The sequence below is a fragment of the Cynara cardunculus genome (genome assembly GCF_001531365.2).
Source record: "Cynara cardunculus var. scolymus isolate 2C chromosome LG 8, CcrdV1, whole genome shotgun sequence".
NCBI classification, from domain to species: Eukaryota; Viridiplantae; Streptophyta; class Magnoliopsida; order Asterales; family Asteraceae; genus Cynara; species Cynara cardunculus.
The window spans coordinates 23468656-23484447 of NC_037535.1; the positions used below are offsets into that span (position 1 = coordinate 23468656).

At 35.2% G+C, this 15792-nt stretch overlaps 1 pseudogene; it reads left to right on the forward strand.

Annotated features, from left to right (window-relative positions):
* The first annotated feature begins 9031 nt into the window (after positions 1-9031).
* On the forward strand, positions 9032-14069 carry LOC112516337 (annotated as a pseudogene).
* The last annotated feature ends 1723 nt before the right edge of the window (positions 14070-15792 follow it).

The window sequence follows — 15792 nt, forward strand, 5'->3', positions numbered from 1 at the left end:
TTCAAGTCATGAAAATGATATTTTTGGTGCCTACTTCAATTGGATTCAATTATTGTATGATAGTTGTTGAATATTCAATGTACTGTTAACTGTTCCTATGTGACAATCTGATTTCACTTGTCAGATATAAAAATACTAGAAGGGTGATCGTATAATATAATGGGATATATCTCAATTTTAATGTTTCATTTTATTATTTATGTATGTCGATATAATACGGTTTTTAGTGGTTTTGAGAAAACAATAATGCTTTTATTTTTCAATAAAATAAAAATTTTAATATATCATAAAAATTTGGAAAAAAAAAAATACATCTGTATTAGTATCAAATTTATTATTCAAAGTTGTGGATTTTTATGTAATTTATTTAATTCAATATTTTATTTATAATTTAATTTAGATTTAGTAACGAAATAATTTATTTATTGTTTAATAATATAATTTTTACAAAAATAATAATTAAGTATTTTGTTATAATAAATGATTATCATAATTATATTTTAAATTTTTTATATTCAAAATGAGATGTCTATCCCATATTTGATTATGTTTATCTATAGTTAGTTACACCAGTTTAAAAAATGAAGCTTTAATAAGTTGTATTTACGCACAATTTACTTATGATCTTGAATTTTTAAATAATATGTATCAATAAACAATACTTTATGCATAAAAATGGTTTTTAAGACTTTTGTTCAAATGCTTTATAATATAGTATATATGGAAAAAGTTTTTAGAAACATGAATTCAGATGAAAAATATAAAAAATATGCCCCAGGCTCATTGTAAACAAATTAAGAGGGGTATAATAAGATATTGTTATATGTATATTTATTTATATCAAAATCAGATATTAAAAATGTAAAAAATAGATCTTGATATTGATATATGTAAGAAGTAAATTAATAGATAAATGTACATTTAGCGTCAAATCTGGTTTGATAATTTTACAAATATTTGACTGGTCGATGGTTCGGTCCTTTTGATTTGATGGGTTATACCCCACACTAATTTATTAGCAACAAAAAGAATCGACGGTCTGAATTTTTAAAATAAAAAGAAAAGAAACGATCGGATTCAAACCTTTGTCCTTCAAATATAGACAACGGAAACTAGGTATTACGGTATATAATAATAATCAGTTATTTTAATACGTTACTAATATGTCGAAACGATAGGTTACTTATTTGAAACCCCCTCATCTCCTGCTCTCTTTTTGAGAGTAATTTATGCAGGCCTCGGCATGGGGGAACAGACCCTAGAGTCCCATGACCGCGCTAACAAAGGGTGTGGCGCTTATACACGCTCATACTTTTGTTGGGACTTCGTTTTTCAAACCCATAACCAGTTGATTCGAAGCTTGAAACGAGGGGGCCTAGGAGCCTAAAAACACTATTTAAACATGTTTTTAGACACTTTTGTGTTTTTCTGCTAATTAAGTGTTTATATTTTGGATAATCATTGCGTGATTTTCAGTTTTCTTCCAAAATTTGAGTTCAACGTGAATTCGATTTGATGCCCAAAGCTTGGTATCGAATCTACCAACTTTGGAAGGGATTATTTCCGGATGTTCACGGAATCAACGGGATTAGTTTTTAGAATCATCCCCATATGCTAACATGGTAGGAGATGATGTCAAAATATAGCAGCTAAAGAACTTACCGATGAACGCAGTGGCTGCCATGTTACAATCATGGGGGTATTCGTCAAGTTATGCTCATATATGAAGCTTCCTCTTCATCTTCAATCATCCCTCATCTCTCTCAGGCATTTCAACAAACAGGTGGCGAGTTAACCCACGTCTTACCACTCGCATCTAGTTCGTGCTCCTTGAACGATAAGCTCAAGAAACAAAAGCGTCAAGTCTTTATAATTCACGCATCTCTTGAACTCGGTATTCGCCTCTTTCAGACGGCCGAGAGGATGGAAATGACGGGAGATGGGTATCTATGGTTAGCGACTAATGAAATCACAGATCTTTTTCATTCCATTAATTCCACCATGACTTCTTCATTGAAAGGCATGGTTGGAGTGACTCGCTACTTACCGGAAAACATACCGGCTTTTCTAAATTTCCAGCGAAAGTTCCGTTCCGAATACCCAGAAGAAGAGCAGGACGAACCAGGAATCTTTGCCGTGCAAGGATATAGTGCCGTGAAATTGTTAGAAATCGACTTCCCTGAAAACCTCCATAACTGGAGACCGCTTCCGGCAACTTCAACGGAGATCGTTAGCATGATCGGAAAGGGATATCACAGTGTGTACTGGACCCAAGGATTAGGATTTCCCGACACTATTTTCGACATCAATGGAGAAACTACTTGCACCCATTCTATTTAATGATGTGGTACAATCTCAGATTTTCTTTTATCAATTTGGATATCCAACCCGTTATGCAAGCCGACGAATTACAGGACGACCTCCTGCTTTTTGTGGGTTGCCCGGAGTCATTTAAACCTCGCTACAAGGGGATTTTTATTTCTCCTTGAATTTGAACTTATAACCTTCAAGCACTATTGACATTTTGGAGCCAAGTTCAAACCAATCAGGCACCACCTTTGTGGTTCGTAAAAAACTGGATTAGGGACAACATTCGTACATTTCTATCTTTGTTGAAGCAATTCGGGGAAGTGGAATGTGTTCGATTTAATTAGATACAGAATCAACCATTTGAGTATTGTTGTTTTTGTTGCCTCAAGAGCTTAACCGAAGCGAAGCATTGGTTTTACGGGCGTGAAGAAAGTGCCCTGAAAAGTGAAAAACATTCCGAGTTCTGACCATCCTTCATGGATCTCTCTCGGCTGTGGGTTTCTTCCGTTTTGGGTTTCCACGTAAATCTCGATGTTATACTTCATACACATCTCTTTATGTTTTGTGTTTGATGCATTTTCGGTATATGAACCGCAACATTTACATGATGTGAGAATCTTTTGTTTTATATATCAAGAACATCTCACTACAACAAAATCGGGTGTATAGAATGCCAAAAATGTCCAAACGTCCTGCTTTATAAGACTTAGGTTTACAGGATTAAATAGTAAAATGTCATATCCGGGATGTGACTTTAGTCGCCAATTTGCACGCCGCACGCCTAGAGGGTCCAAAAGGTTTATGTAGTGGCTTATGCTGCCCCAGCCTCTGTCTTCGTGGAACATCCAGTAGTGCCCGCTACTTTTTGTGAGGTCTTAGGTGCCCTCAAGGAATCCCGTGGGGCTGAAGGCCACCTTCAGCCCCTGTGTGGAACGTGGTTTCCCCATGCCACCCAACATGTAGCCCGTCCCATTTCTTGGTGTGAGCGGGTCTTTTGATCACCGACTGTTGTTTCCATCCCGATATGCCGATTTGAATCGGATTTTGGTAACTTCATTTTTCTCTCTAAAACTTGCTCTCCAAACTTCAAGAACCTTCTCCGTAGATTTCGCTATGAATTTCTCTCAAGTGTATCATCACCAAAGTGATAGTAGATCAGTTCTCGGCGTTCTCTGTCCGTGGTTAACCCTTTCCGGGTTTTCATGTAAAAATCTCGGTATCTCTTTACTTACGTTTTATTTTGCAGTATATTGTGTTGATTATTGTTTACATTATTGTCTATCTGATTTCCGCTTTGAATCATGATATAAAATTTTAGTTCGTTGGTTCTTAATTGGGTTATTTGTGTTTTTATCTTAAACCAACTATCGAGTTTTTAGCCATTTGGTTACGACAAAATACCTGATACAAGTCCTTCCACGAGCTAGTCGAGTGAAATGACTGTTTATTCGATGCATTCTTCTTCGAGCTAATCGAGCCAAAGAAGTTTGTAGAGTCGGGACGATATTTATTGGTTATTGTCTTACTGTACTATTAAAAGTTTAACTGTTCTTAATAAATAATTTTTAATTGATAAAGAATGTAACATATAGCTATATATAAAAAATAATTAAATAGAAAAAAGTATGTGGTATGACGCGGTTTGAACCACGATTTGAGCAATTCAAATCTGTAAACCAAAGCACATAGTGTAGTATACAGATATACAAACCACAAACCATACAACAAAGGTTCTAAACCGCACAATTTAGATGCAGTGTGAACGGTTTATGAGTTGTGCAGTATTTTGAACACCCCTAATAAAAACCAAACCAAACCGAACCGAACCGAACCGAACGAACCCAATATAATAATTTACAATATAAGCTTGTCAAAGTAAAACTTACACAAACCCCTAATTACAATTCTTCATACTTACAATAAGATCAATCTCTTTAGGAGGAAAAAAAGATGATTTAGTTACTGAAAATTACACAAGTTCGAAAAAGTCTGAACTTGCAAGTTGCACGAGATGGGGATTTTCCTGGCTGTTGTCCAAGGTTCTCGGGATTAGTTAAGATGCACACAAGCCGCTCCAAACACCCGTGACTAAAAAAAAGATACAAATTAGGATAGGCATATAAACCATATATTGGCGATGGCGATGGCGATGGCGATGGCGATGCTAGAATACCATCCATATTTTTAGTCCTCATATTTATTTGAATAAATTCGTTACTACGTTTATATATTTGAGTATTATATGCTATCGTTAGTAAAAATGAGGTCATGCTTACGAGTATGAACGTGGTTTCTATATATCTGTCCATCATCGATCTACATCAATGAAAGTTGACAAGAATTTCTTGCACGTTAGCTTTCTTCGAAAGCGTGTGATACGTGATGAACTTTTATTTTTTTCGCTACAAAAAGATCAGAGTAAATTACACAAATCTTCCATGTAGTTTAATGAAACTCGGGAAATTTACCCGAGTTTTGAAATTACTTTAGAGTCCATTATGCATCTTCAAATAGATTTTTAGGGATCTTTTCAGTGATTTGTATATGAACCTTCAGTTCTTAGTTCTCATGATATTTAGCCTTCTTATTTGAGCTTGCTCCCACTATATATACATGTGTGGGGGTCTGTGTGTGTATATATATATATATATATTTATATATATATATTTGAACTTGCTCCCACTATATATAGGGTCATCAGAAGAAAATCGCAAAAAAATGAAAAACTGATGAACACCCTAGTAACCATTCATGTATAATTTGAACTTGTAAATATAAGTAATTTGTCTGGTATGCACATGTGCAAAACATGCAAACATGCATTAAGACCAAGAAACATCTTTAATTACTTGTATGCACATGTCTATATCGTACAAATAAAAAGTTACGAGAGTTTTTCTCAGTTTTTCATTTCTTGGGGTTTTCCTCCTCTAAAACTCACTCACTTCTCTCTCTCTCTCTCTCTCTCTCTCTCTCTCTCTATATATATATATATATATATATAGGGGCAGGTTCAAATGAAAACCGTTCAATTCTAAAAAACCGTGTAAACCAAATTCGACCAATCAGAAAATTCCATTTTTTTCAATTAAATTTAATGAATAAGGGTATTTATGTCATTTTAAACATTTATTTTATAATTAAGGAAGTTATTAATACATATTATTTAAGAAAATTTAATAAAAGAAATATTGAAAAAGGTAACGTTTCAACATTTAAGTATATTATATTATTAAAATCTTGATTTTAATGATTTGGTATTCAATGAATCATGAAACAATTTATGAAGATTTCAGCAAATATATGAATGAAATCGTRGGTTGCTGCTGGTTAGGAAAAAAAACAAATGTTCATGAAACTCTATAAACATGAAGAGGTTTCATATGTCAATGACTTATTTGCTTCTTCAAAGCATATGGTATAAATCAATGAAACAGTGTCATGATGGAGAAAATTTTTATATTCTAATTGATGCATGATTCGTGAAATATTTTCATTAATAGTTATTTAAATAGGTTCATGTTCGTAAAAACATTTTTCATTTTATAATTGATTCGAGATTAAATAACTAGTTTCATGGTGAAACAGTTTCATTTTATTGAACATGAAATTAATGTTCATGCAACTCTTTTGATGTGCAAAGGTTTCATTACGAAATAGTTAATCAAATAGGTTGATGTTGGTGAAACATTTTCATTTTATAATTGACTCGAGGTTGAATAACTAGTTTCATGATGAAACAGTCTTATTTCATTTTATATGAAATTAAGGTTCATGTAAATGTTCAATGTGAAAAGGTTTCATTATGAACTAGTTAATCAAATTTGTTGATGTTAGTGAAACAGTTTCATCTTTAAAACCAGACGTCCATCTTAAGTCTYCATCTTCTCCTGTAGACCTTCCAAGCTTTCATCAATGGCGGTCCTCATCCYCATCAACCTCATCTTCTCCACCATAACCATGCTATCAAACCTTCTATCTCATTTAATCTTCAACACCACCGCATACCTCCTCGTTATCGCAATTCAAGGACTCCGAGTCCCTGGAGAAGCTCTRCAATCCGCAATGGAGCAAATCGCAGATCTGATCAGAACTTGTATTGGGTACGTTTTGGAGGTGGTTATGGAGGTGATCAATGGGATTGTTGGTCTGGTTTTTGATCTTGTGAAAGAGGGTGTTTTTGGGTCGGTTTCAGCCACCGGAGCAGCGGCGGTAGGGGTGGTGGAGAAGATGAAGTCGGGGTTTGATGGGTTGATGGAGGAGATACCGGCGGTGGTGGAGGGTGTGGTGGAGATGGTGACGACGGTGGTGTCGGATTTGTGGAGTAATTATATGAACGCTCAGAATTATGTTGTGGAAAATGCTTGAATTTTGGTAAGAAATTGAGGGGTTACAAATGTATACCGAYTCTACCCTTGTTGATTAAATAAAATGAATATTAATTATTTTTTAATTTTTAATTTCCTAAAATAAAATAATATAATCTAGGTCATTGATCAAGAAAATGGGTCAAGTTTTCATTTGAACGCTCCTATATATATATTATAGAACCTCCCTTCTTTCACTAAGGATTATTTTATAGAAAATTCAAAGGGGTTCCACATATGCTAACAATTAATAAGAAACTAAGATACCGTTTCTCTCAAATGATACTAGAAGAAGTAATTAAATATGGGACATACCGAGAAGTATGCATGAGTCGTGCAGGAAGGAAACCAAGGACCTCGAAGGCACTTGCACAATTGCACCGAAGATGCCAAGAATCTGAAAAATCCGTTTACCTCCATAAGCAACCTTTGATAGAATGATCATTTGATTGCATAAGATATACCAAAACCAATATTAGTTATCATTATTTGAAAGTCGATTGTACTTATTTTGAAACAAACATAAATGGAAATGTGTCGACACTTGTACTGGGACGGAGGAAGTATCATTTAGGATATTTAAGGCAATTGATTTGTAGCCAAGCACTTCCATCGTAACTAGCTGTATGGGTATGAACGATTAGATCCAAACTGATTATATCGAAGAAATATGGCTGGTTTGACCAGTTTGAATTTTTTAAAACCAAGTCATTTGGCTCATTTAGGATAATATATATATATATATATATATATATATATATATATACACACACATACACACATATATAGAGCTTGGTTCAAATATTAACCAAAATTTTTGTGTTAACTTTGTTAATCAATCTTGGCCATTGATTCTTACAATAAAGAGTTGTGATTAATCATGATAAAAAAATTAAAATTTTAAATTTACAATTTCAAAGAACATATGTGAACAAAGGGGAAAAGGGCATTTAGGTAATTTTCTTTTTTATGTAACTCCCATATCATTAATTGGGAGTTACAAAATCAAAAAATCTCATTATTTTTATTAATATATTTTTATTAATGTAAGAACCATATGAACACACACATATATATATATATATGAACCATTGTGTCATATACAAACAAAAATTGACATATATATGAACTTGGACTGTATATCATTTATGAACACAATATGAATATAATTAGAATAGTTGTTAAACGAAATTAAATAAATAAAAAAACAGGTATGAACACAATATGAACAGTTTGTGAACAATGGTTCCTTCATTATGAACACATTCAGGAGCAAGTCAATGTTGAGATATGCAACTAGTGTACATATGAACACAATATGAACAGTTTGTAAACAATAGTTCATACATTATAAACATATTCAGGAACAAACCAATGTTGAGATATGCAGCTAAGGTACATATGAACATAATATGAAACACTTGTGAACAATTCTTTAACAATTACATATGAATTCGAATTCCGATTGTAATCGTAGACGATTTTAACCTTTTCATTCTCATTGTTGTCGATCTGTTTTACAATAGGTTTATCCATATTACTTGGACGATATCGAAATCTTTACAATCGGAAATTTTTTAACAATTACAAAATCAATATCATTATGGATAGAATAAATCAGAATTACAAAACATGAACACGTGTAAAAAAATATCAATATTACATAATCATCAATATATATATATATATATATATATATATATATATATATATATATTAAAGTCTGGTGCATGCGACCTTCAAATGTCATTACTGAAAATGACACAATTAAGTGGATGTAGCAAATTCGTTTTAGTCCTCATATTTATCAGAATAAATTCGTTACTATGTTTATATATACTAGTATTATGGGAGGTTCAAATAACAAGACTAAATATCGTGAGAATAGAAGGTTCATATATGAATCATTGAGAAAATATATTTGAAGAAGCATATGTGAACCCATATGAATAATCTGTAATGTCGGTTCACATATATGCTTCATTTCTTACTTTCACAAGATATTTAACCTTCTTATTTGAACTGACCCCTACTAGTATTATATAATATCTTGGATAAAGATGAAGTCATGCTTACGAGCATGACAATGTTCCATATGGGTCTACCATTGAGCCACATCAATGAAACCTGCATAAAATTTCCTGCACATAAGTTTTCTACCGTACCGTGTGTTATACTGCGCGCGCTATCCGATGGACTTTTCGTTACAAAAAGATTGATGTAAATCAAAATGGTAGCGTATATATATATATATATATATATATATATATATATATATATATATATATATATATATATATATATATATATATATGAATCCATGAAAAGAACAAAGGAGAATTAATATCACTGAGATGCATAATTTTAAAAGTTACCTGATCCTTTGTTCGGTTGCTTTCTGGTTGCCATATTTTCTTCTGCAAGCAACAGTAGCCACCGGAAGCTTGACGGTGCCACCAGAATTAGTCAAAAATGAAAAGGGGATTGCTAGAATTGGTGCTGTTCTTGGCCAAATGTCTCGGCCTAGGAAAGAAGCCAAAGTGTCGATTGAAATAGCAGTTCAAGATTTCAACATGAAAACCAATCGGTCTTCGGTGTTATATCTTCAAAACTCTCTAAACATGCCTGTTCGCGCAGCTATTGCAGGTAAATTGTTCACTTTTGTTATTACATAATTGTCGAAAATAAGGCTAATTGTGCTTTTCTATGTAATTCACAACGACAAAATGGGCTTTTTAGGACATCTAGTCATCTTTGGGAGACTTAACTACGATAAGTAAAGTTTACAGGAGGCCAAAAATGCCCGTGTATTCTATAAACTGTTTTATAGGGCTTAAATTTATATAGGAGCAAACACTTGTGCGTCCTACGTACAAGACAATAAGCTTACAAGACATCTTTTTGGGCTTAAGTTTACAACACAAAAAAATTTGAGCCTATACAATGACAGTACAAAAAGATGTCAGGATAAATTTATGTGACTTAACAAGTTTTATAGATGAAGATGGATGATCGTAATATGACACAAGAAATAAATTGTTTTATTAATTTTTATAGGACATTTTAGAAAAGCGTCGTTTAAAGAAAAACTAAGATGACACTTTTCAAAAGCGCCTCTAAAAATGCTAATATAACGGTCTATTTATTTTGTCTTGATAGATTGTCTATCTTTCCCGATAAAACTTTTTAGATCTTTATCTTCGTCATAATAACTTATTGAAATGTCATTGTATACTACACAAAGTTAAACAAAACCAAACTAAAACAAACACACCCGATATATGTTACCAAAGATGGAGTTTAGAGTGGGTGAGATGTAGACATACCTGACCACCCAATGAGTAAAGCAGTTTGTTTCCGTGAAGACCCTCAGTTAGTGCATACTATGGGAGAAAAGTAATACATCTTAAATTTGCAGAAAAAGAACATAAGAAAACATATGAAAAGAAGTTGGAAACAATAAAACCAAGACTCTAGTTTGAGAGCATATAATATTTATACACGGCAAATAACTCGGGCACACACTTCACCTTTGGTGAAGTTTGAACCCTTGAACTCCTGCTGGCTAGGCTCTACTAGGTTGGCTCTACTGATAACTTGGTTATTGCTGGCCAATGACCCTTTGATTAAGACATATACTTGTTGGTGCTTGTTGGAGTCCCATCGGCTAGACTTGGATCAATTCTCTTGTATATATGTTGCAACCTCTCCTTTCTCCTCATTGACTCTTTTAGAGAGTGATCAAGGGCTTCCACATATTCTCACATGATATCATAGCCAAGATCTGCCACTATAGGGACTCTTGACTCAGGCTAACCCCCCTCAACACCTTGGGACCATTTGGGTCCATCTAGCCTTCGTCAGAGGGGGTGTGTTGGAGTCCTATAGGCTAGATTTGGATCAATTCTCATGTATTATATGTTGGAACTTCCCCTCTCTTCAAAGGCTCTTTTGGAGAGTGAGTGGGGCTTCCATATATTCTCAAGAGTGCAAAAACTTGAAAGTAAAGTTAAGTAATTTATTAGGATGCCGGATGACAACCGTGTGTCCTAAAAGACTCTTTTTGTTGTAGCGTTTGGTTCTTTAAATGCTAACATGCCAGGAGATCACGTGGAAATGCAGCGAAGAAACTTATCGATGAACATGGTGTGAAAGCGGTTTTGGGTGCTCATAAATGGGAAGAAGCATCTGCCATAGCTGAGGTTATCAGCGAAGCAGATCATGATGATATCCCAGTATTTCTTTCGCTAGCTGATATGACTCAACTGCAGGCAACAAATCAATGGCCGTTTCTCGTTCAAGCTGTTCCTTCTCAATCCACACAGATGAATGCAGTTGCTGCAGTTTTACAGTCATGGGGTATTCGTCAAGTGACGCTCATATATGAAACCTCGCATCTAGCTTCCTCATCAGCATCAATCATCTCTCATCTCTCTCAGGCATTTCAACAAACAGGTTGCGAGTTAACCCTTATATTACCACTCTCATCTGGTTCATGTTTCTTAAACAAAGAGCTTGAGGTACTCAAGAGACAAAAACGTGAAGTCTTTGTAATTCATACATCTCTGGAACTCGGGATTTGCCTCTTTCAGACGGCCAAGAAGATGGAAATGACTGGAGATGGGTATCTATGGATAGCTACTAATGAAATCACGGATCTTTTTCATTCCACTAATTCCACCATGATTTCTTCATTGAAAGGGATGGTTGGAATCAAAAGCTACTTCCCGGAAAACACACAGGATTTTCAAGATTTCAGAAAAAGATTCCGTCAAAAGTTCCGCTCTGATTACCCAGAAGAAGAGCATGATGAACCAGGAATCTTTGCCGTGCAAGGATATAATGCCGTGAAATTGTTAGAAAAGGACTCACCTGAAAACTTCCGTCACCGGAATACAATTCCAGCCACCACAGTGGAGATTGTTAGCGTGAATGGAAAGGGATTTCATAGTGTGTACTGGACCAAAGGATTAGGGTTTTCGGAGACCATCGATAACATCAATGGAGCAACAAGTTACACCCATTTTATCGATAATGTCGGACAAGCTCTATGGCCGGTGCAACCATGGTATGCTCATAGACAGCGCCGGATTCTCGCCAAAAGCTCAACCAATAAGATGAGGGTTGGCGTTCCCAGTCATTCTCTGTTCAAGCAATTCGTGAAAGCGGAAGTTGATTTGAAGCAAAATCGTACTTCGTTCAGTGGATTTACAATTTCTGTGTTTGAAGAAATGATGAAGAACATGAGTTTATTATATGAGTACGTTCCCTTCAACGGTTCATATACAGATTTGATTAAAGGAATAGGTTTCAAGGTCAGATCTTTTCACAATCATATATTCATGAAAACGATTCTTTTCTAAATCACATATTATCATCTGGGACTCATTTCTTTTCTTGATTTGGAACAGATGTTTGATGCTGTAGCTGGAGATGTAACGATAAGAATAGATGAGTTTGCAGACTTCACACAACCGTACACCGAATCGGGTTTGGAGATGATCGTACCCGTTAGATCCCGAATCTCAAACCAGGCATGGTTATTCTTGAAGCCTTTCACTCCAGAAATGTGGTGGTTAATTGCGGCAATCACCATTTACAATGGTTTCATCATCTGGTTGATCGAGAGGAAATATTATGAAGATCTTCGAGGCTCCATTATAACCCAAATCGGAATCATCTTTTGGCTTGCATTTACGACACTCTTCACTTTGCGCGGTAAATACAATCATGCCGACTGCAACTGTATCTTTGTTTTTTCGGAAGTATATAATATTTTATATACACGCACACTTCGACCACCTTTGGCGAGGCTTGAACCCTTGACCTCCCGGGCACTGCTTGTTGTTTAACGTACTAATTGTTTTTGCTCCAGGCGATAAGCTGAATAGCAATTTGTCGAGGATGGCAATGGTCATATGGCTCTTCGTGGCGCTAATCATCACACAAAGCTACACGGCTAGCTTGGCGAGCATGCTCACGGCTCAAAGGCTCGAACCAACGATAACGAGCTTTGAGATGCTCAGAACCATGAACACAACTGTGGGATACTGCAATGGATCGTTTATAAAACATTACCTGAAGGAAGTTCTACATTTTGAGGAGGTCATGGTCAAGAGCTATAAATCAACCCACCAATACGCTGAGGCCTTGAACAGAGGTGAAATCGCCGCTATCTTTCTTGAAGTTCCGGTAGCTAAAGTTTTTCTAGCTCAATATTGCAAGAGCTTCATCAAAACTGGAGAGACCTTCAAAGTTGGTGGTTTCGGATTCGTAAGTTCTCTTAATCCAAATCTCACCTAGTTGTATGTAGGTGATTTTCATGAAACCGTTGGTTTATTTTATGTAATCAGATTTACAAGAGAATATGGGGTTGTTAGTTATGCAATAACACGGAATAGAAGGTGTGGAGTGCACACTAGTGTATGCTAACTAGAACCCGGAATCCTTGGATGGCGCCTTATGGCAAGGGTCAGGGGGCTGCGGCCCCTCATATCGAGTCAAGGAGGCTGCCCTTGCGGGGTTCAGTGTGGCTCCGAAACCTCTACTATTTTATGAAAAGAAGTGCTTGGGAAAATCGAGCTTCTGAATGTCCCAAGTAAAATTCAGAAGCCTCTAAGTCCTAGTGTTACGACAAATTCTTAGGCTTTCATTTCAAAAAAATAGGGTTTTGGGACGTCCAGCCATCCTTAGGTGACATAATAAGACTACGGTTTATAAGACCAATGTTTGTTGGCGTCCTATACAACTGCATTATAATAAGTTGTTAGGATAAAGTTATGCGACCTAGCTTCGTCCTAACAACTTATTGTACCGCCATTGTACACGACACATAGAAGTTGGTCTCAAAGCTCAAGTCTCATTAAGTACTCTATTAGGACGCCCAATGACGATTAAGCATCCTAAAAGACCCATTTTGGTGTAGTGAAAAGTCAAACGGTACGAACATACTAACACAATTTAGTGTCGTTCTTAAAGGCATTTCCTACGGGGTATTCGAGGCTTTCAGATGCAAACAAGGCACTAATACACATAACTGAAAGTGGGAAACTTAAAGAATTAGAGGAGAAATTTCTTATCTCTGAGAAGTGTGTGGACGAAGAATTTTCTCCCCATGAAGAATCAAGGCTTAGCCCTCATAGCTTTTCGGTACTATTCGGGTTAACCGGAGGGATATCGACGATTGCTCTTGCCAGCTACATCAGCATCATCATCAGAGACTTTAAAAAATCAACTCAGGAACATACAAGTTTCATTAAACTCATATCTGCATTTATCAAAGATTTGCAACATCATATGAGAAGATCATCGAGCATAGTTGTCAACGTAGAGAATCCTAGACAAACGTGAAATGCCGATCAATGGACTCAAGATGACACGAATCATTTATAAGAGGTAGACGAGATCCCCGAACTATATATTATCAGGCTCGGATCCATTTGCAGGTATATACAACAAATTTGACATTTAGAGAAGATTTTGTTTTGTACTCCATGGTCTCAAAAGCTTCTCTGAAGGTTTTAGAGAAGCTTTTCACTTCCCTCATAAGGGTTTTTAAAGGGTATGTTTATGTTAATTTTTATCGACACTTTTTGGGGCTTTAGATACGCTTTTATAGGTTCTCTAAAGGTTGCCTAATTTTTTTACTTCTCTAAAGATATGTATTATTGACGCTTTTCAAGCTTTAGTGACAGTTCCCAAATGTCACTATAATGATGTTTTTATACCCGGTTGTTTGGTACGTTACTAAGCGTTCTTGTCGGACTTTTATGAATGGAAGTTTGACTTTATTATTTGGCGATATAATTAGTCACTGATCATACTATGTAGTCGTTTACCTAACATTTACCGAGTAAGCACTTACCTACAAGAGTCACCATTTTTATTTACCTTGTGGAGCAACATTCTTAGCCATTAAAATGGATTGTTGATAAGCGTCTTTTACCACTCAGAGCACATCTACACAATCAAATTACAATTCTTTTAGAACAAACTTGGTATTATTGTAAAAGCATATGGATGATTTAGTCAAAGCCTGGTACATGTTGACTTTTGAAGATGTCACTATATGACCCAAGTAGACATAATATTCCTTTTATAGTCACCTTTACAACACTTTCTTTTATGATCAATTCCCAATCTAGAAAACCTATTTATGAGGATGATACTGGTCCACAAGGTTTCTTTATCTCGATTAATTTATAACCAAACACTTCTTATCATATTGTATGCATTACAACAGAATTGGGTTTACAGGACGCCAAAAATTTATAATAGACCATTTTATAAGACTTAATTTACAGAACAAAAGATAAAGCATCTTATCTAAAGGCGTTGTAATAAGTTAATAGGACATTTTTATAAAAAGACATTGTATTAGCTATTATATAGGACATTGTTTGAAAAAGTGTCTTAGGGGTCGTACTTACCGGGTAATTTTCCTCACCGGATGAACATGGCAAGGGCCAAGAATCTTACCCGGTAAGAGCGATCATAAGGATGGAGAGTCTTACCCAGTAAGTGAGGGTGATGACTCTTACCTGGGTAAGAGCTTACGAGATAAATTGTTGTATAGAATAAGTTTAGATGTACTACAATCTTACCCAATAAAATAAATTATAGTGTTGACTCCTAATGTTATGCACTTACCGGGGTAAGCATTTAGGTAAACGGCCCCTTATTAAAACAAGAGTTCTATAAAAAGATGGGTTTACAGGAAACTTTTTTAGAACTGATTTATAAAATAGTTAATGCGACGCCATGTATTATAAGTGTCCTAAAAACTGGTTAAGAAGCCCAAAAACGTCCTATAAACTTATTACAACACGTTTAGATAGAACGGTATATTTTTTAGTCCTATAAATTAAGTTTTATAAAGCAGTCTATCATGACACTTAGAAATTGGTGGCGTCCTATAAATCCAATTTTGTTATAGTGAAAATTAAGTCCAAACTGAAGCAATTTGGCTGGTTTGAAAATTTTGATACGTTAATAATGTATATTAAATAACTAATAAATAACTACATGTTAGATGTTAGTACATACCATAACGATTAGTTCCTAGTGCCTATTTTGAAGCACAACGGTTTGTCCCTTGTTTCTTTTCTTCTTTGTT